The 21046-nt window shown below is 47.3% G+C and overlaps 1 pseudogene; it reads left to right on the top strand.

Moving 5' to 3' along the window:
- Positions 1 to 12655: 12655 nt before the first annotated feature.
- Positions 12656 to 18112, top strand: LOC123154084 (protein FAR1-RELATED SEQUENCE 5-like; annotated as a pseudogene).
- Positions 18113 to 21046: the final 2934 nt, after the last annotated feature.

Below are 21046 nucleotides of genomic sequence, written 5' to 3'. Positions count from 1 at the left end.
TCCCTGATCTTGATCGTACACGTTTGCGTGTATGATTAGTGTACGATCAAAATAGGGGCGTCACAAGTTGGTATCAGAGCCAACTGCCTGTAGGAACCCCCCTTCCAACTCCTTGGCCGAACTTGAGTCTAGTCACTGAAAAACTTTTACTAACATGGCTTTGTGGCTTACAGGCCCACGTCGCCATCTGGGTGGTATTAGGATCTTTTATTCCTCAACCTATACTCTGGGACTCTGATCTCTCTTCTACTCGGGTTAAATGATTTTACTAACACTGACTCTAGGCTCTTGTAATTAATTTCTCTCGGAGAGCTCTCATGCCGGAAGATCACCTGCTTCGTTAGAAGATTTTGAGGATACCCATCGATGTTATCCTGAGTCCTTTCTGCTCATCGCATTTGTAATTCCTACCACCGATATATCCCCGTGGATGATTACCTTGTCATTCACATGATCATTCCTCATCGCTCTTGTTGTTACAAGATGCGTCAAAATATTCTCCATTGTTTCGAAAATCCTCTGAGTTTACTGCCTTGCAGTTCCTTTCTGCGTTAAAAACATTACAGATAATTCCTCACATTTATCGAGGATCCATTCATCCCAGTTGTTCATGTGTCTCGCAAAAATTCTTCGAAGTGCTATTCGATTTTCCAAAATCCTCATCAACTTATTGCTCTTGAATTTTTTTCCTGCTGGCATTATGGTTAATTCCATATTGCTACTAGTCTTCGTTGACATCCCTTGCCCTTGTCATTTTAAGCCTATGGTTTCAATATGTGCGTATGCACGCGATCATTAGGTTATCCTTTTAAATTATCTTTCCAACTCAGACGTCCTCCCATACATGAGTTGGTTCTCGACAATTCAAACCTTTATTGATTGTCCAACTAAGTCATTTCAACTTATCCATCCTTGATCAGAGCGTCTGCTTCTGATCCTTCATTTTGGAAGCCATAATTTCTTTGTATTTAAGCATCAAACTATTCAGGTGTTTCTTGAATCTGATGCCTCTGCATTCTTTCTTCCTCTGAGTCAGTACCGATACTCACATCAGCTCCATTGTGGATCGCCCGATCCATTGTTGGATTATTATCCGACAGTGCCCTTCATTTTCAATCACCTTGTGAGTCCTTCCCCCGATACATAATACCTTAGGTAAATTGTATCCTCTATTTTGCCAGCCATACTCTACTTACAAGCTTGTGATATGTCCTCTTGAAGTTTGTAGTAAATGTTCCTAAGATGCCCCGATGGGTTGAACCTATACTTTCACTAATCCGTGTGAACCCAAGACCGAAAGTTTTCATGAGTCATACTCTTCTGGTGTCTTGCCAGATAAATTCCCAACACTACAACTTTATCAGAGCGAGAAGTATATGAAATGTTATGCATTGGAAAAGTGGGAGTCGACCTTCAACTTGTGTTCATGCCCATGGAAACGATGTAGACCGTCTCGGAAGCTTCTTGCAAAATGATTATCCATCTGTATGATTCTTTCGGTATCCTTAAATTAAACCTTGCAGATTTGATTCGACCATACTGTCCTTTTTCCCATATGTCTGAAAGAAATCCATTCCAGGCCTCGTTAATTTTTGACAAGGTTATAGTATCTGCTGTCGTCGGTCAACGACCAAGTTCAACTTCTATCATGTTCTACCTTCGAGTTTTACCCCGTGGTATCTTGAGGATATCATGCCTTTGCACGGCATCTTACTAACTTGTTGAAGTAATAACTTTCCTTGTCGTAATCACTCTACGGGTTCTAGGTTGCCGTCAACCGAGGACACCATTTAGTAAATCAAATCCTCTCTAAAATTCAAATACCCCTAGTAATTGTTATTGGGAAATTTAAACTCAGTCATGTCGTCCTAGACCATCGGCTACACCCTTATCTTGCTATCTTTGGTTGTGCTACCTCGACCTTCTTCGGTGCACACATTCTTCAGAGTGTGAGCACGACTTACGTCGAGCTTTCAACATCATGTTTCTTGTTATGAAAGGCAACTTTGATTCTGAGCTTGCATCTTACTTGTTGTTGCTATGACTTTCACATCGTCATTCCTTGCTTGACGCCGTCGCTGTTTGATTGCGTCCTCTTGAAACCTCTCGACAAATATGTCGTGATCATCATCAACATACTGGGCTCTTCCAGGTTATCAATTGAATTCATGATGAGGAAATACCATCCTTGCCCTCGATGATTTGTGTTATCATCGACCACTTTATTGCCTCCCGTTCAACACAAACTTGTTAGTGTTTCGTGTTATACCTTGAGACCCATGCTATCCTGCAATTGTTCTTCTTTACCTTGCAGTATTACCATCTTTTGTGTCAATAATGTCATGAGAATTTCACCACCTCTTAAGAATTCTTGATATAATAATACTTCTCGCCATCTCCGTTCATTTCTGGGTCCCCGTGTTGTTTTTAAACGGAATACCGACAATTGAGCTATGACGTGTGAATTCAAAACTTCTAGCAACCCTACTGCTTTGAAGTGAATGGGCAATAGTTTCATTCGAAGTCTTTCGATAATTGAATCACCATTCTAACATTGGTCATGCAACCCAGCCCATATTTCGAGGGCACCTTTCCACCAATGATTAATTGTGTATGTTTTCCTCGAGCATACGTCATTATATCATTTGATCTGACAAATGTTATCTCCTTGTTCACCTACTTGTGGAAATCCATTTTTTTGGAAATCTCGATGAATTATCACCAAGTCCATCAGCACCTCCTCATCCTCTCTTTGGCTTGATGAACTGTTGTTTCGAAACTCGCTTCCATAGTTCATTTCTCGAGAATCTTACATTGTCATCTCGTCAATTTGTGTTGCACATTTTCTTCTCTGGCATCCTAAGTCAGAGGTTTCCTGACACCAATCGGATCTGAACCTCGGTCAGATATGATGGTTGGGACATTTCCAAGAGTTATAACATTGGTCTTTATATGACCCGGTAAGGTGATGTCATGCCTAGCACCCCTGGCCGGAGGACCTATTGTTATAGTTTCCCTTTTGCCAAGGTTAGTCATTCTTCCGTGAGGAAATTGTAAGACTTATTCTATAAGTTGTTCCTGATGGATCCTTTTTGTTTCCAAAGTCTGATCTTCACCTGTTGACCATGTCAATGCTATCTCGAGGCATGTCTATGGTACTCCGATTTTCAACAGGAGCATTTGAAGCCCAATGCTAAATGTTTCCTGCTCAATTATCCAAACACCATTGTATGGGTAATGGCATGAAAATTCTCTCCCGTACCTAAAGAGTTTTCTACTTTCTATCCTGTCATGGATATCATGCTCTCCTTGTCCTTGGGAGGATATACCCTTGAAATATGTGTTCCATTGTCCTGTTTAGATCTGATAATCGTATTTTCCTTTCCATTGTTTGGTTTAACCCTTTCTTGTGATCTTTATGATCCAAGCAGAAATATTCTCCTGCTTATGTAAACACCTCGGTGTAAATTTCTGTCAGCAAGACCCTGTTACTATTGTTGATGACATTCTGGTAACCACCGATGGACAAGAACTTTGCCTATTGGTCTGCCTCGTTCAACGAGCAGGAAAATGGTTCTCTTCGTCCCTCGCCCTTGGTACCAATGTTGTTGCCGACATAACTGATAGGCTGATCCTCTGACATGCCTTGCTATCATGACCATGTAAGATGTCAACGCCAATCCCTATTTTAACCCACATGGTGGGCCCATAACCCATAGTTCCACAGGATCGAAACCTGACTCTCCTGTACACCCTGTTGTCAAAGTTATTCCTCGTGATTGACTTTGTATGTAATTCACGGGCCACCTGCATGTTGATCTATTCTGGTATAAGACGCAATACTTATTCCCGATTGCTTTGAACCGCTTTCACGCCCTGTAACAGGCATCGACCGATTGTCTATCCGCTTGAAACTTCGTATGTACCGTCTTACTTTGCTCTCGATGTGTTTCATTTGTTCAACTTGAGAGATAGTCATGTGTTCATTCATGGGATAACCCCAGATGATTACCCCTTATAGCATCCTATCGTTATCAACCTGCCCCTTACCTATTCGTAAGTACGATGGAGTTCCCGAAGAAAGGATGCCGACTTCCTCATGATTACCCGAAGCAGAGAAATGAAGCATCAATGTAATGGATCAACCTCTTCGAGAAGAACAACCAAGACCAAGTACACTCCCTAGAATTCCGTAACCCGAACCTTCCCCCTTTACTTCCCTCTTAAATCTCGGGATGAGATTTCTTGTAGTGGAGGAGAATTGTGATGCCCGGATAATCAAGCTATAGTAAACCTCTGCTAATGATGCCAGGTCACCTCGGTTACTGTTGATAATCTCGGGATTCAGAATCGTTTCGGAATTCAAATTTAAAATAAAGTCAAACTAGAAAAGTTTTCAAAAGTCAAAACTAAAAAGTTCAAATGGTGAAAAATAAATCATAAGTGATTATTCTAGAGAAACCACATTTTTATAAAATGTTTAACTGCTCTAAAATAATTAAAACAGTAGGTGAAACAATTAACTAAATGTCGCTTGTATTTTATAAAATACTAAACTATATTATTTGGGGGTTAAACCTTTTGTAGCAGAGGTATAATTAGTGATACTATTATAGGTACAACTTTTATGTTTTATGAAACTAAAAGAAACCAAAACAGTAAAAGGAAAGATAAGAAAAAGGAAAATAAAACAAAATACAAAAGAAATAGAAAGCCCCCTGCCCCCTAGGCTTCGGCCTAGCTGACCAGCCCAACTGGGCCCCAACTGGGCCAACCCACCAGGCCCAACCGGCCAACCCACTCTTCTCCTTATCCCCTCACCCCCCCGCAGCCCTAACCACCCACCCCACTACCGCACTCGTTTCCCCCCCATGATCCTCCTCACTCCCCCTCTCCCCCCCGATCTGGACGCGCCGCCACCCAGGGACCCCGACGCCCCGGCACGTCCCCGCCCCTGCCGATGCCGCCGGCGCTCCTCGTCACCGCCTCATCCCACCTCCTCCTCGGCCTCGTCGCCGGATACGTCCCTGTCCACTTTCCCCGAGCCCGACGGATCACCTCGTCGCCGCCTCCCCCTTGTCGATCATCGGTTATGCTATGTGATGATACTTGGAGGAGTTCAGTCTACTCTTTTCTACATGCTGCAAGATGGAGGTTACCAGAAGCGTTGTCTTCGAAAGGACTAGCTATCCCCCTCTTATTCCAGCTTTCTGCAGTTTAGTCCACATATAATAGCCTTATTCCAATTGATACCAATGCATACATATGTAGTGTAGCTCCTTGCTTGCGAGTACTTTGGATGAGTACTCACGGTTGCTTTCTCCTTCTTTTCCCTCTATCCCTTCTACCTGGTTGTCGCAACCAGATGTTGGAGCCCAGGAGCTAGACGCCACCGTCGACGACGACTCCTACTACATCGGAGGTGCCTACTACTATGTGCTGCCCGCTGATGACGATCAGGAGTAGTTAGGAGGATCCCAGGGAGGAGGCCAGCGCCTCTTTTGATCTGTATCCCAGTTTGTGCTAGCCATCTTATGGCAACTTGTTTATCTTATGTCTGTACTCAGATATTGTTGCTTCCGCTGACTCGTCTATGATCGAGCTCTTGTATTCGAGCCTTCGAGGCCCCTGGCTTGTAATATGATGCTTGTATGACTTATTTTATTTGTAGAGTTGTGTTGTGATATCTTCCCGTGAGTCCCTGATCTTGATCGTACATGTTTGCGTGTATGATTAGTGTACGATCAAAACGGGGGCGTCACACGTTCCGGTCCAATCCGGCGCGCGCCGCTCAGTCGCTGACGTCACGAAGGCTTCGGCTGATACCACGACGTCGAGTGCCCATAAATGTTTCCGCGTAGTTGGTTAGTGCGTATAGGCCAGTGGCCAGACTCAGATCAAATACCAAGATCTCGTTAAGCGTGTTAATTGAAGTATCCATGGATGCCGACCAGGGCCAGGCCCTCCTCTCTCCTAGGCGGTCTCAACCTTCCCTGTCGCTCCGCCACAAGTAACAGTCGGGGGCCGTCGGGAACCCAGGCCCACCTCTACCGGGATGGAGCCACCTGTCCCTTCAGCCCCCATCTCCGAACAGTATCATAAGTAATGTAACAGTTTAAAGTATATAACATATGCCCGTGATCACCTCCTGAAGTGATCACGGCCCAGTAGTATATCATGGCTGACAGATAAGAGTGTAGGGCCACTGATGGAACACTAGCATCCTATACTAAGCAGTAGGATAGCAGGTAAGGGTAACAACAACTGTAGCAACAATGACAGGCTATGTAGCAGAATAGGTTTAACCGAAAGCAGTAACATGCTACACTACTCTAATGCAAGCATTAGAGAGAAGGAATAGGCGATATCTGGTGATCAAGGGGGGGCTTGCCTGGTTGCTCTGGCAAGGAGGGGTCGTCATCGATGTAGTCGATCATAGAGGTACCGGCAGCAGCGTCAGTCTCATAGTCTAATGGAGAGAAGAGGGGGAAGTAACAATGAATACAATGCAAACATATGCATATCGATGCATGACATGACAAGTAACGGTGCTAGGTGTGCCCTAACGCGGTAGGAGGTGATACTGGCGAAGGGAAGAAACATCCGGGAAAGTATTCCCGGTGTTTTGCATTTTTGGACAGATGAACCGGAGGGGGAAAGTTGTGTTTTTGCTATGCTAGGGGTGTGTGGGGGATGAACGGACTGCGTATTCGAATTCGTCTCGTCGTTCTAAGCAACTTTCATGTACAAAGTTTTTTCATCCGAGCTACGGTTTATTTTCTATTAATTTTCAACATTTTTAAATCATTTTCTGAATTTTATTCATATTTCAAAATTAAACAGTAAAATACTTTTGTCACCTAGTGCTATGTAGCTATGGTGTATGACAGTGGAGCTTGGTTGACCCAGTCAACAATTGACTGGTCAACGAATGAATAGTGTAGGGGGTCACATGTCATTGACTTGGACATTCTTTCTAAAATTGTTTTCTGTTTAAACTAACAATGGGTCCACATGTCATCTACTATTAGACTAACTTACCACTAATTTTAATCCTAAGCTATACTACTAGTTAAACAAGGGCCGGCCACACACGACTGTTGCATAGGCGGCCACACACATACAGCCCCCACACACACACATACACACACGCACACTCACCACATAACACACTGGCCATAGCCGGCCATGGCCAGTAGCAGCCACAGCCGGAGGTAGCAGGCTGCAGTAGCACCAGCAACCGAGTAGTGCTAGCAGTGGTATAAGCACGGACCAACAACAACGACAACTAGCAGATACAACAGTAGTAGGAAGCAAGAGCAGCAGCAGCGACAACTAGCAGATACAGCAGCAATAGGAAGCAAGAGCAGCAGCGAGCGGGGACAACGCGACTGGGCGCGGGCGGGCGTTACGCAGGGCCGGAGTTCAGGCACGCAAGGGACAGGGCGACCAGGGGGCGCGCGGGAGCACGCACGGGGGCGAGGCCAAGCGCAGGCGGGCGGGCGCGCGGGCACACACAACTAGGGGCATGGACGGACCAACTCTGGCCATGGCGACTAGTCCTCGTGGAGCGACGCATACAGCGACAAATCAAAGGGGAAAAGCAGGGGGATTGGGAGAGGAGCTCACTGCGAGCTCAATGGCGAGGTCGGGGAGGCCGGGGATGCAAGCTAAAGAGTAATGAGCCACCGTAATCAATGACTGTATTCCATCTGAAGTGCTTACATATATAGAATAGAGGGAAAGAGATAAGGCAACGTCCAGGGGCATGCGCAGGTGCATGCACGGCCATGACTCGGGCTAGCCTACAGAATAGGACGCTATAGTTACAATAGAAACACAACGTATACATGTAGTTCAACACGCCCCCGCAGTGGCAACGTCATTGGAGCGGACGTTGAGACTGGACCTGAATTCGCCGAAAACAATGGACGGGAGCCCCTTAGTGAAAATATCCGCAAACTGTGATGTCGTTGGTACATGCAGGACTCGAGCTTCGCCAAGACTGACACGATCTCGGACAAAGTGAAGATCAATCTCGACGTGTTTGGTCCGTTGGTGCTGCACTGGGTTGGAGGAGAGATACATAGCAGATACATTGTCACAATAAACCACTATAGCACGCGACAGAGGCAGGCGGAGCTCGCTCAAGAGTTGTCGCAACCAAGTAGACTCAGCAACGCAATTTGCCACCGCATGATATTCGGCCTCAGAGCTGGAGCGCGAGACTGTGTGTTGTCCCTTCGACGACCACGACACAAGATTGGTGCCCAAGAATACACAAAAACCGGAAGTGGACTTACGTGTGTCCGGGCAACCCGCCCAATCGGCGTCGGAGTATGCTGTTAAGTCATGAGAGGAGTGGCGATAAAGCTGAAGACCAAAATGAGACGTGCCTCGGATGTAGCGCAAGATGCGTTTGACAAGCTAAAAGTGAGCGTCGCGAGGGTCATTCATAAAGAGGCAGACTTGTTGCACAGCGTAGGACAAATCGGGGCGGGTCAATGTAAGGTATTGAAGTGCTCCGGCAAGGCTCCTATAGTGGGAGGGGTCGGCGTAGGGTGGTCCATCGGTGGAGGATAGTTTTGGGCGGGTGATGATGGGGGTGGAGATGGGGTTGGAAGATAGCATGTGGGCACGGTCCAAAATCTCAAGGGCATATTGTTGCTGGGAGAGGAAAAGCCCATCTTTGTTGCGTTGCATGTTGATGCCAAGAAAGTGGTGTATATCGCCAAGGTCACTCATGGAGAACTCATGCTTGAGGGAAGCTATAATGGAGTGAAGTAGGGTAGGTGTGTTGGCGGTGAGAATGATGTCATCCACGTATAAGAGGAGGTATGCAATATTAGCCCCATGGTGGAGAATGAAAAGGGAGGAATCACATTTGGACCCTACAAAACCAAGCGTATGAAGAAAGGTGGTGAATCGATGGAACCACGTGCGAGGCGCCTGCTTGAGACCATAGAGGGATTTGTGGAGGCGGCACACATGGGAGGGTTTACCGGAGTCAACGAAACCAGAGGGTTGCTGACAATAGACCGTCTCCTGAAGATGACCGTGCAAGAAAGCATTTTTGACGTCCAACTGATGCATGGGCTACTCCCTGGAAGTAGCAAGACTGAGCACAACGCGGATAGTGGCCGGTTTGACGACGGGGCTGAATGTCTCCTCATAGTCCACACCCGCACGTTGAGTGAACCCGCGAAGAACCCAACGTGCTTTGTAGCGAGCAAGCGAGCCATCCGGATGGAGCTTGTGGCGGAAAATTCATTTGCCGGTAACAACATTCACACCTGCAGGACATGGAACCAAAGACCAAGTGTCATTCTGCATCAAAGCATTATATTCTTCTAACATAGCGTTGTGCCAATTTGGATCCTTATGTGCTGCTTTGTATGTGGCCGGGAGGGGAGAAATATGGGTGGTGTGAGACAGGGAATAGTTTTGTTTAGGCATGAGATACCCAGATTTGGAGCAGGTGCGCATATTGTGGGCGTTGCGGGGTGGATCTACCGCTACAGATTTTGGTGGCAGTGTGGGTTGATGTGGCGCGCAGGCAGAGGGAGGCGCGGAAGAAGAGGAGGATCCGATCCCTGATAGTGGGGGTTTGGCATGACTCGGGATTGGCGCAGCTGACGCGGTCGCGCGCGCGGAGGGAGAGGCGGAGGCGGGAGGCGCGGGTGGTTCCGTTGGCACGCGAATCATGGGCGGGGTGGGTGGGGACGCAGGGTGGCCCGGTTCGTGAGGCACCCTGCACGGTGATCGGGCTGGGGAGGCGATGGGTGCAGACGAGGGTGCTCTGCATGGGGCTGGCCCGTGCGGGAAGGACGAGGTAGGTGGAGTGCACGATGCGAGGGGGATTAGGTGAGGGGAGGGCGCGGGATCTGGTGTGCATGGGTGGGGAGTGGCTGGGCATGCGGGATCCGTGTATGGGAACGTGGTTTTATCGAAAAGGACATGGCGAGAAATTATGACGCGACGGGAACTAAGGTCCAGACATCGGTATCCTTTGTGTTCGAGTGGGTAGCCAACAAAAACACACCGGACGGAGCGGGGAGCCAGCTTGTGTGAAGTGGTGAGATAGGTGTTGGGGAAGCACAAGCATCCAAATGCACGAAGGTGATCGTATGTGGGATGAACGCCGAACAAGAGATAGAAGGGCGTGAGGAAATTGATGGGGCTGCACGGGCGGCGATTTAAGAGGTGTGTGGCGGTGTGGAGGGCCTCAACCCAAAAGGCGGGAGGGAAGTTTGCTTGAATGAGGAGGGTACGCACAACATCGTTGGTCGAACGGATAAGTCGCTCAGCTTAGCCGTTTTGTGGAGAGGTGTAGGGGCATGACAAACGAAACGTGACACCATTGTCGGAGAAGTATGTGCGTAGGGAGGAGTTGATAAATTCGCCGCCATTGTCGCATTGGAGGCACTTGATGACCACATGGAATTGAGTGAGGACATACTGAAAGAAGCGTTGGAGGGTGGAGAGGTGTCGGATTTGCAACGCAATGGGAATGACCACGAGTAATGAGTAAAATCAGCAAGCACAATGAGATAGTATTGATAGCCAGAAAAACTAGCAACAGGCGAGGTCCATAGGTCGCAATGTATTATTTGGAAAGGGGCCGAGGTACATTTTTTGGAAGAGGGAAAAGGAAGCCGTGGTTGCCGCCCGAGTTGACAAGTTGAACAAACGGCTACACCGGAATTATTACATAAGTGAAGGAAATCATGAGAGAGTTTGGAGAGGGCAGCACGCCCGGGGTGCCCTAGTCTTTTATGCCAAAGGTCGCCATCCATGGTGAGGGAGAGAGCCGTCGAGGTGGAAGCGGTGTCGCCATGGAAGGGGTAGAGCGGTCCAGGACTATTGGAGCGATGAAGAAGACGCTTGGTTGCCAGATCCTTCACACCAAAACCAAAGGGATCAAACTCCACGGAGCACCAATTGTCAGTAGTAAATTTACGGACACCAATCAAATTCTGAACAATGGATGGAGTGACAAGGATATCATGCAGATGAAAATTATGTGGGGAGATGGTGGTGGAACCAGCAGCAACTTTGGGTAACCTTTGGCCATTACCAACAACAATGCCAGAAGAATGATGCAAAGATGGAGAGTGACAGATGGAGAGGTTACCAGATTGCCCCGTCACGTGAGACGAAGCTCCCGTGTCCATGATCCAGTCGACGCCGCTGTTCGGGTGCTGCTGTGCGATGTTGTTTTAGGCCTGATGAAGGAGCGCCTGCTGGTCCCAACTTGTCGGCCCAGGCAGCGGAGGCGGGATGACTGCATTGTACAATGCCTGGTAGGGCGGTGCAGCGGTGTATGGCGCCTGGGGCGGTGAAGGAGCGGCGTACCCCCCTGATGGGAGTACATGACTGGATAGGCCTGTGTAGGAGCCGCCGGTCGCGGCCGAAGGACTCCAGCAGCGTTAGGAGGAACCCACAACGGACGAGGAAGCGCGACGCCGTATGGGGCGAAGTAACCCAGCCAAGGCGTGAGCGGGGCGGGTGCGGGCGCGCCACGGTTTCCATCACCGTGACCTCCGTCGCCGCGGCCGCGCCCACGACCGCGGCCACGCCCACGACCGCGGCCACGCCCACGACCGCCTTGTCCCTGGTCACCACGTACGCCTGGCCCCTGGTCGTCGCGGCCACCGCGCCCCGGATCACCACGTCCGTCGGGGCCCTGGTCGTCGCGGCCGCTGCGTGCCGGATCGCCCGAGGGCTGATGATGAGGGCCCGCCGAGCCGCCCTGGATGATCAGAGCCGAGGACCCCACGTCGAGGGCACGCCAGCGGATCTTGTCCTCAGCGTTGGAGAGCCGGGAGACAGCGATCTCGAACGCAGGGAGCGGGACCGTCTCGCGAAGGAGATCCCCGAGAGCGTGGAAGGGCTGGCTGAGGCCATGAAGGAGCTGCTCGGTGAGGTCGGGGTCGGAGACGGGCTTGCCGACATCGCCCAGGGCGGTGGCAAGGTTCTTCAGCCGTCGGGTGTACTCAGTGATCGATAGGTCACCCTGCTGTAAGTTGCGAAATTGCCGGCTGAGCTGAACGGACCTGGAGGCCCGATTAGCGAGGAAGAACCGCTCCAGGTGCTCCCAGATGGAGAGAGATGTGGCGTCATCCATCACGACGACGTCCAGCAGCAAGTTGACGACCGTGGCGTGGAACCATAGCTGGACGGAGACGTCAGCGCGACGCCACTCGGGATCGGCAGTGTCCACGAGGGAGGCCCGCGCCGCATCGAGGTGGTCGAGGCCGTTGTACTTCAGGGCGACGGACAAGAAGAGATGGCGCCACCGGTGATAATTTTCCGGACGCGTCTAGTGGGCGGCCGACCGCCCTGGGATCGCTAGCCAGCGGCCACCCGAAAAAGGAAACCACCTGGTCCCCCCTCGAGCGAAAAGAGGAAACAGTCCACCTGGTCCCTGCCCGTCGGAGCCAAAAAGGCAACTGCCCCGCCCACCAGCTGGCCGCGGGATCACGTGCACCCTCCTCGCCAAACTGCGCCCTGGCTATCTTCTTCTTCCTCACGAAAGAAGGAGGATCTGCCCAGGTTGCAGAATCCACGCCATCTCTCGCCCCCACGCCTCAGCCCCACCGACGCTGCCTTCTTCTTCTTCTGCACACCAGAAACAGATCCAAACGCAATTGCCCCCAGCCCTTCTTCCTCCTCCTACACAGCCGCCATGGGAGCCCCAAAGTAGAAGGAGCTGCTTCAAGATCTAAAGGGCAGGGTGGTCAGAGCCATACCAGGCAGTAAGATCGAGCAGGTAAGCCCCCTCTGCACCTCTTCGCTTCCCCCTTCTCCATGGATCCATGGAGAATCTGCTTCAAAAAAGAGGTGAATCTGGCACATCACACCAGATGTTAAACATGCTGGATGTGTTAAACATGCCAAAAACTACCACCTGGATGTGTTAAAAACAAGCCAACTAAAAACGAGTTATCTGGCCAATTAAAACATGATTAAAAGCCAACTTCTAGTTATTATTTGCAAAATGAACAAAAAATTGACTGCCCAATGCTTTGTTGAACATGTGCAACGAAAAATTCATAAATGTGCAACTAAACATGCATCCCAGCCAACTGAACATGTATCCTGGCCAACTAAACATGTATCCTGCCAACTAAAAACATATATCTGGCAATACATGTTTCTGAGTGAACACTTTGGAAAAAATGTAGTATATGTGAAAATAAAAAACATGTTTTCTGGCCAACTAAACATGCATGTTGGCCAAAAACTGATGACCAACTAAGACATCTATTCTAGGCAACTAAGACATCTATTCTAGCCAACTGAATGCATTAACTGTCCAACTGAACATGCATGTTGGCCACAAAACTGAAAAAATGCAACCTGGCCAGCTGAGACATCTATTCTAGCCAACTAAAAGCATTGAATGTCCAACTGAATATGTATGCTGGCCAAGTGGAAATCCTGGAAATTGAGACGTCTATTCTAGCGAAAACCAGAAATCTGTAGTGCAACAGGAAAAACATAGGAACTTTTGTCCATGGCTAATGAAGCCACAAACCATATTAACATATTCACACACAAATCTTGTCCCACGCATATATTCTGGTCCCACACCTATTGCAAACCATATTAATATGTTCAAATATACCAGATCTAGAAACATAAACGGCGATGAAAAACATATAACTATAATCTGTCCTCCAATTCTTCTTTCTTCTTTCACCTGGATTTTCCTTCTCAAATGTAGCATCCAATTATGTGCAGAAAAATCTGAAAAGAGCTCCTTGCGAAACGGAAACCTACAGATCATTGCAACAAAACAAAAAGGGAAAAGGGTAAGAAAAACTCTGTAGCAAAAAGAAGTCATGCTCTTGCCAGTTATTTACTGCAAACTGTGCAACTAACATAACAACTCTGTGCAAACAAAAAAATTCATAACTGTTATAATAAAAGATTATGCTATGGTCATGTTGCTTTTAGGTTGTTTTGAAACACAGTTTTTCTGTGGTTACCAACTGATGGCATCAATTTCTTCTTTTTTTATATGTGCAGGGAGTGTGTGGCAGCATCCAAAAACAAGGGAAAAAATGCTTGATCTCAATGAGTTGCCTCCAGATCTCAATGAGCTTCCTCATGATATGGATCAGCAGCAACCCAGCATACAACAAGGAAACTGCACAGAAAATGGTCGATCTGTTTACTACACGCAGGCAAGTCGTGATGGTAACCCTACGGGCCATGACAATGTGGCAGGCCAGTCATCAGCCCGTGGTGCCCCTGTAGTGGTGTCTTTGCAGTCAGAGAGCCATACTCTTGATGACACAGGAACCGAGGCAAATGTTCCTGGTCCAACCAGGACTGAGCTAGAAGCTGGGGCTTTTGACAGAGTTGTGCAAGTAGAAGAAGGAGAGGATGAGGCTGGTTCTCAACCTATGGAACCCTATGTTGGCATGAGGTTTGACAGCCTTCAAATTGCTAAGGATCACTACAACAGTTACGCACTACGGATGGGTTTCTCTATCAAGATGAACACCTCTAGACGGACACCCCGCACCAATGAATTGATAAAACAACAGTTTTGCTGCAACAAGTTCAAGAAGCCCAAAGCTGATGATGGAGGAGCTGAGGCTCCTCCTTACCTGGACCCTATTCCAGATCCAACATCTGTTAACAGTGATGAGGAGATGGAAGAAGAACCTCCAATATTTGCTGAAGAGGATGCTGGTACTAGTAAGAAGAAGAAGAAGCGCAAACGTGAGACAATAAAGCAGACTGAATGCAAGGCGAAAATGTTGGTGAAGCTGATAGATGGGCGATGGGAGGTGACGCACTTTGTTCGTGACCACAATCATCCGCTCGTGAACAAACCTTCATTGTCCAAATACTTGAGATCCCACCAAGGCATCTCACCTGATGAAAAGGAGTTTCTGCGCATCTTGTATAACTGCAACTTGACTACAGGTGTGGTGTTTTTCTATATCCCTTGAAGAATTAAGTTTCCCTCTAGGCAGTCCAGTGTGCAACTGTTATGGTACTACTGTGCAACTGAAATGGCTTAACTATGCAACTGCTGTCCAACTTCCCATGCTTTTTATATATCACTTTGGGTGCTTCTTGTGCAACTAGATTGTCTTTACTGTGCAAATACACAATGTCCTGTATGCAAAAACTGCAAAGTGTTTTTAAAAAGGTGCAGCTAGGTGTCCATTTCCTGTGATTATCTTCTGTGCCAACACGTGTCCTATTACTGTGCAGCTGGATGTGCGCATTTGTGCAACTAAAAAAAGGATATACTGTTTGTTTTTGTATTATGCAGGACGAATGATGCATGTAATGGCAGAGTTCTATGGATCTGAGATGATGGTGCCGTTCGGACCAAAGGCAATAACAAATCTTTGTACAAGTTTCCGTAGAGATGACACAAAGGAGGGTGATCTGATTGAGACAATTGCGCACTTCAAGGATATACAAAAAACCGATCCAGACTTCTTCTATAAGGTGAAATATGATGAAGAGGACAGAGTTGTCAACATATTTTGGGTGGACGGCTTAGCTCGAAAAGCTTATGTGGAGGCGTACCACGATTGCATATCGTTTGACACCACCTACATGACCAACTTGTACAATATGCCGTTCGCGCCCTTCATAGGAATAAACCGACATGGCCAATCTTTCATGCTGGGTTGCGCGTTTGTGAGGCAGGAGTTGGCATCGAGCTTTGATTGGGTCTTTGGAGCATTCCTAGAGGCTATGGATGGCAAACCTCCTGACAACTTCATCACCGATCAGGATGGTGCGATGAGGCAGTCAATACAGAGCATCTTTCCAACCACCGTGCACCGTTGTTGTCGATGGCACATCATGAAAAAGGCTCAGGAAAAGGTTGGTTGGTTGCTGTGCCGGAATCCAGGACTCTCTGATGATTTCAACAAGTGTGTTGACTTCAGCTTCACTATAGACGAGTTTGAGCAGAATTGGGCTGGGTTAATGATCAAGTATGAGGCTATGGCACACACGCACTTTGAGAAGTTGTACGAATACAGGTCAACTTGGGTGCCGTGCTACTTCAAACACAGGTTCTTTCCCTTCCTCCAGTCTACACAGCGTAGTGAGGGGTTCAACGCCGTCCTCAAAAGATATGTGAACCCACACAACTCAATGTTGAACTTCGTCAAGCAATATGAAAAAATACAGAACCACATCCTTGCCAAGGAAGGCTGCAATGATTACAGGACACAACACCTTGAGATTGAGTTGTGGTCCAACTTCCCAATAGAGAAGCAAGCTTACAAAACCTATACTAGAGACCTTTACCGCAAGTTTAGAGAAGAGTTTGAGCTGATTGGACGTTATAATGCATTCCAAGTTGGTGCTGATGTGTTTGAGCTCAGACCGAACCAGGAATTTGTTGCGAAATATGGTTCTCGAAACTACTTGGTGCAGGCAAGGGTGGAGGAGCGTTCCTATTTGTGTGAGTGTTGTAAAATGGACAAGGACGGCATCCTCTGTTGCCACATCCTCAAGGTGTTCACCCATGTTGGCGTTGATGTCATACCGCAAAGGTACCTGCTAAGACGGTGGACACCTACTGCTGTACCTAGTGCGCCAGGGACTGGTTATGAGAAACCGGATGAAATGCCTCCTCAATCAAAGAAGCAGATAAGGGAGAGGAACATGATATACGATTTTCGGAAACTAGCAAAGTTTGCGAGTGGTTCTGATCCAACACAAGCTATTGTATACAAGCATATGCGTGCAGCACGTACCGAGATCGGCCACCTGAACAAGTCCAAGAAAAGGAAAAAACCGACTGCTGCAACGGGGCCATCAGATGATGGCAACCCTCGAGGACCTCCTCCACCTCCAGGCAGCAATCAGGGGGCTCATCATCCAGGTAATTACCTGCCCCAACTCCTGATCTAACTAGGTGTGTAACTTTAGTTGCACACATCATTGTGCCCAGTTGCACACACCATGGTAGCCACTTGGACAAGAATGTACTGCCTAGTTGCGCACGCTGTGTTAGTTCACGCATCAAAGATAACACAGCTAACTTATTTTTTCCAGTTATGCATATATGTGATGTCAACCCTCAAGGACCTCCTCCCCCTCCTGGCTGTACACGGCATCCTCCGCCACCTCCTCCCCCGCATGCTCCTCCCAATGGCCCTACAGGCAGCACTCAGGGGGCTCGTCGTCTAGGTAACTCCTTCACCCAACTCCCCATCAAACTAGGTCTGTAACTCCAATTGCACACATCATGGTGCTCAGTTGCACCGAACAGGCTACCTAGTTGCGCATGCTGTGTTAGTTTGAGCATAAAAAAGATAAACACAACTGACTTGTTTGTCATGTTCTGCCTATAGGTGATGCCAACCCTCAAAGACCTCCTCCCCCGCCAGGCCCAACTAGCAGTGCCCTTTGTGCTACTCCCAATGGACCTACAGGCAGGACTCAGGGGGCTCATAACCCAGGTTAGTACCTTCACCGACTCCAAAACAAATACTAGGGTGAGTGACTTTAGTTGCACATATCATAGTGCCCAGTTGAATAGAAACATGCTGCCTAGTTGTGTGTGCTGTGTTAGTTTGAGGATCAAGCTAAAAATCTAACTTGTTTTTCATGTTCTGCCCATAGGCGACTACAATCCAAGTACCATAAACAGGCCGTGCTACTGCAGGTGTTTTTTTCAACTTAACTTGCACACAGCAACCAGTTAGTTGCACAAAAATGTACTGTGTGGTTGCACAGAACATCAGTGCTGGTTGCACAATAACAAAAATACTAAACTTTTTATATGATTATTACACAGGTGATCGTGACGGTCCTACTGCCCCGTTGGAGGCTGCATCCCTTGCACAAGCTTCTGATGATTTTGTGCCCAAGGATCCTCCAAGGTCTACTACAAAGGGTAGGGCAAAGAGTCGACGGTACAAATCGGCGCTGGAGCTACACCCAAAGAAGAAAAACAAATGCAGCCAGTGCCAATCTACAGAGCACACTGCTGGTGTGTGTCCACAGAGGCTCCTATGATTCTGTTTCCTCATTTGTAACTTTGGAACAAAGAAGGAAAAATAATGATGTCTTTTTTAGCAATGTTGGGACCAAGTGGACACATTCAGCATCTATGATTCCTCTTTATCTAATTTATGCTACTTGAATTAGTTCATGCACTGTGTAAAAAAAAGTTGCTATTTGTGCCTTTGTTGGCAACTGGTTAAATATTTAGTTGTTGAACAATTGTATATATAGTGCTCCTAATGTATCAACAAAAGTGATGATATTGAGTTGCAAAACGCAATTACTAGCAGTGTGCAACTACAAAATCTACTTAATAAAATTGTACAAACCAGAAACTTCCTCCATGGAGCCGAAAAAAAGTACTGACCTACTCCTTGTCGTATCTCAGCAACTTCCTCCATGGGGCGGTGTTGTGCACGCTGGTGACCCAATCATACGTCAGCTTCTTCCTGATGTTGAGTACTTCCTTGGGGTCGTAGTTGGGCAGTTGGCTACCATTCCACTCGGTGGAGTTAAGCAGTGTGAACAACCCACACTCATTACTGCAAAAAATGGGCAAAAAAACTGTCACATAAAATTAAAACGAAAAAAAGGTAATGCACTCTGTGCAACTACTTATGTCCTACTGTGCAACTGCTTGTGTTCTACTGCAACTCATTATGTGCCACTTTGCAACTACTTACGCGCCACTCTGCAACTAGCTAGATAATCCATTAGAAAACTCATAAAAATGATAATACAGATTGAAGACTAGTACCGTGTCTTAAAAATACTAAAGATTGCACATGTAGAAAAATTTAAAAACTACAAAATGATTGTATTAGATTGGGAAGGAATGAAATGCTTATTGTCTTACTTGCCAAGCTGCTTCGGTACGTCAATGTCAATAATCTGGAAGTGCTCGATGCTGAACTTTGGGTAATGCTTCCTCCATAGCTGGCGTACTGCCCCCACAATGGTAGAGGCGTTGTTCATCAGCTCAATGTTGTCCAGCGTCCTGCTTGAATCAAGAACTTCGAAGCGTCCGTCCCTCAAGTTGACACTGAAGACCCAATAATGCCTCCCTCCGTCCTTATCGGTTACATCTGCGCACTCGAGCACTGGCAGCATGACCTGCAAGCGTGAACGATTTCAGACACAAAATACAAGATGTAGCTAAGAAAAACAGTAAAAGACTTGGTCAAGTTAAAAACGGGTTGCAACAAGTATCTGCCAACTAACAGATGTGTCATGTGCAACTGGACATGCTGTGGGTGCCAACTAAAAAAAGATTGATGATGTGGGCACAACACTCACTAAGTCTTTCTTGTCGAGACGGTTCTTGTAATCAAACATCTTGTTCATCTCATTCACATTGTGGATCCCTTGCTGTAATTTTATCTGCAGAGATTATAAAACATGGCTCAAAACTCCTTAGTAGGTGAAAGGCCTCCCTCAAATGGTCAATGAAAAGTGCTACAGAACAAAGATGAGGGTAAAAAGAAGGTTTTGGAAAAACTTACAGAAAACCTCAGTGGCATAACAACCTTCTTTGACCCTTCTGGTAAGTTATCCATGATGTGCAAGATTCCAGTCTCAATAACAATTTTTGACAACCATTGAACCGGCTTCATCGAATCAACTAACTCCTTTAAAGAAATGTAGAAAGCACCATACCTAATTATCTCAGGGCTGATTTTTTTGAAAGCAATAAAAAGACAAGTTAGCTCGAAGGGTCACATCAGCAAAAAAATGTGCATGAAAATGAAAAAAGAACAGTGTGCAACTAAAAGCCCTGTTCTGTGCAACATACTATGCTTTCTGTGCAACTAAGTGGCTGGTGCTATGCAACTGAAAAAGATATGTATGTAGGCTGTGGGGAGTTAGTTTACCTGGTAGCTCCATCATTTGCTCCTTTGTGATGCCTGACCCAATACAAGAGGGCAGCGTAAAGCTTGTTCACTACCTCATTGGTGCTGAAAGTCTTGTTCTTGTTGTAGTCGATGAATGGAGACCTTTGAGATGCTGCGGGCCTTCTTACCCTCCTCTGTCTTCGTGCAAGAGGTGGCCCCGAAGAACTGCTCGTGCCAAGTTCTGGTTCTGCGCATATCGAGGTGTGGCAATTCTCTGGTGAACCAACATCTAGTTCTTGAGCTATTGCCTTGCCAACATCAGCAGCATCACATCCTTCATTCACAACTGCTGGGTCTAACTCACACTCATCGATGCTAATCACACCGGCTTCCGCTGTATCTACTGCTGGAGCAGGTGCTGGAGCAGGTGCTGGAGCATCACCATCTATGCCGAGGTCAAAAGATGGTGCATCGCAGAACCCGTCACCATGATAAGAGTTTGATCTTCGTAAGGGTTCAAGGACCAGGGCATCTCCTTGCGGCACAAACATGGGTGCATCATTCGCTGACTTGGTTCGCAATAGTGTTGTAGTTGGCGGCCTTGGAGGCTTGCACCTACTTATAATGTCGAACACCTCCTCTTGTGTTAATGGTTGCTGAAAGACAACTCTTGGGGATGGCACTTTGATAGTTGGATCACCTCCTTTTGTGTTTGGCATTGAAGCATCTCTATCAGTAGGCACCTTGGGACTTGAAGTTGCAGTGGTGCCTTCCTGACCAGCTGTGGTGGTTTTGACTGTGACCATGCTGCTAACTGACACATCAGTTGGCACACTGGTATCTGTAATTGGCATCTTTCCAGTCTGAGTTGGCAGCAACCTGGCAGAACTTGGCACCCCTGCATCAATGGCTGCGGCTCGCAGCTCTCTCTCATCTCTGAACCCCAAATCTTTTGTGGCCTGTTCCCCCTTTGCGCCCCTGGCAAACTTGACAATCTTCTGCTTAGGTGGTTTTGGTGGGACTGTTGAAAGGGGAGTCTCCCCCTTGATCTGTTGAACTTCTCTGACATTGGTTGGCTCTCTGCTCACTACTGTTGGCATATCAGTTTGAAGCACAGCTTCCTTGACCATATTTACTTCAGCAACTTCACTCACCATCTTCTCCTTGGTTTGAGGCAACTGCAGATTCTTCTTCATTGAAACTGCTTTACA

This window comes from Triticum aestivum, chromosome 7A (assembly GCF_018294505.1).
Source record: "Triticum aestivum cultivar Chinese Spring chromosome 7A, IWGSC CS RefSeq v2.1, whole genome shotgun sequence".
Lineage (NCBI taxonomy): Eukaryota > Viridiplantae > Streptophyta > Magnoliopsida > Poales > Poaceae > Triticum > Triticum aestivum.
Note: the sequence above shows the minus strand (reverse complement) of the source record. Positions and strands in the feature narration are given on the sequence as shown.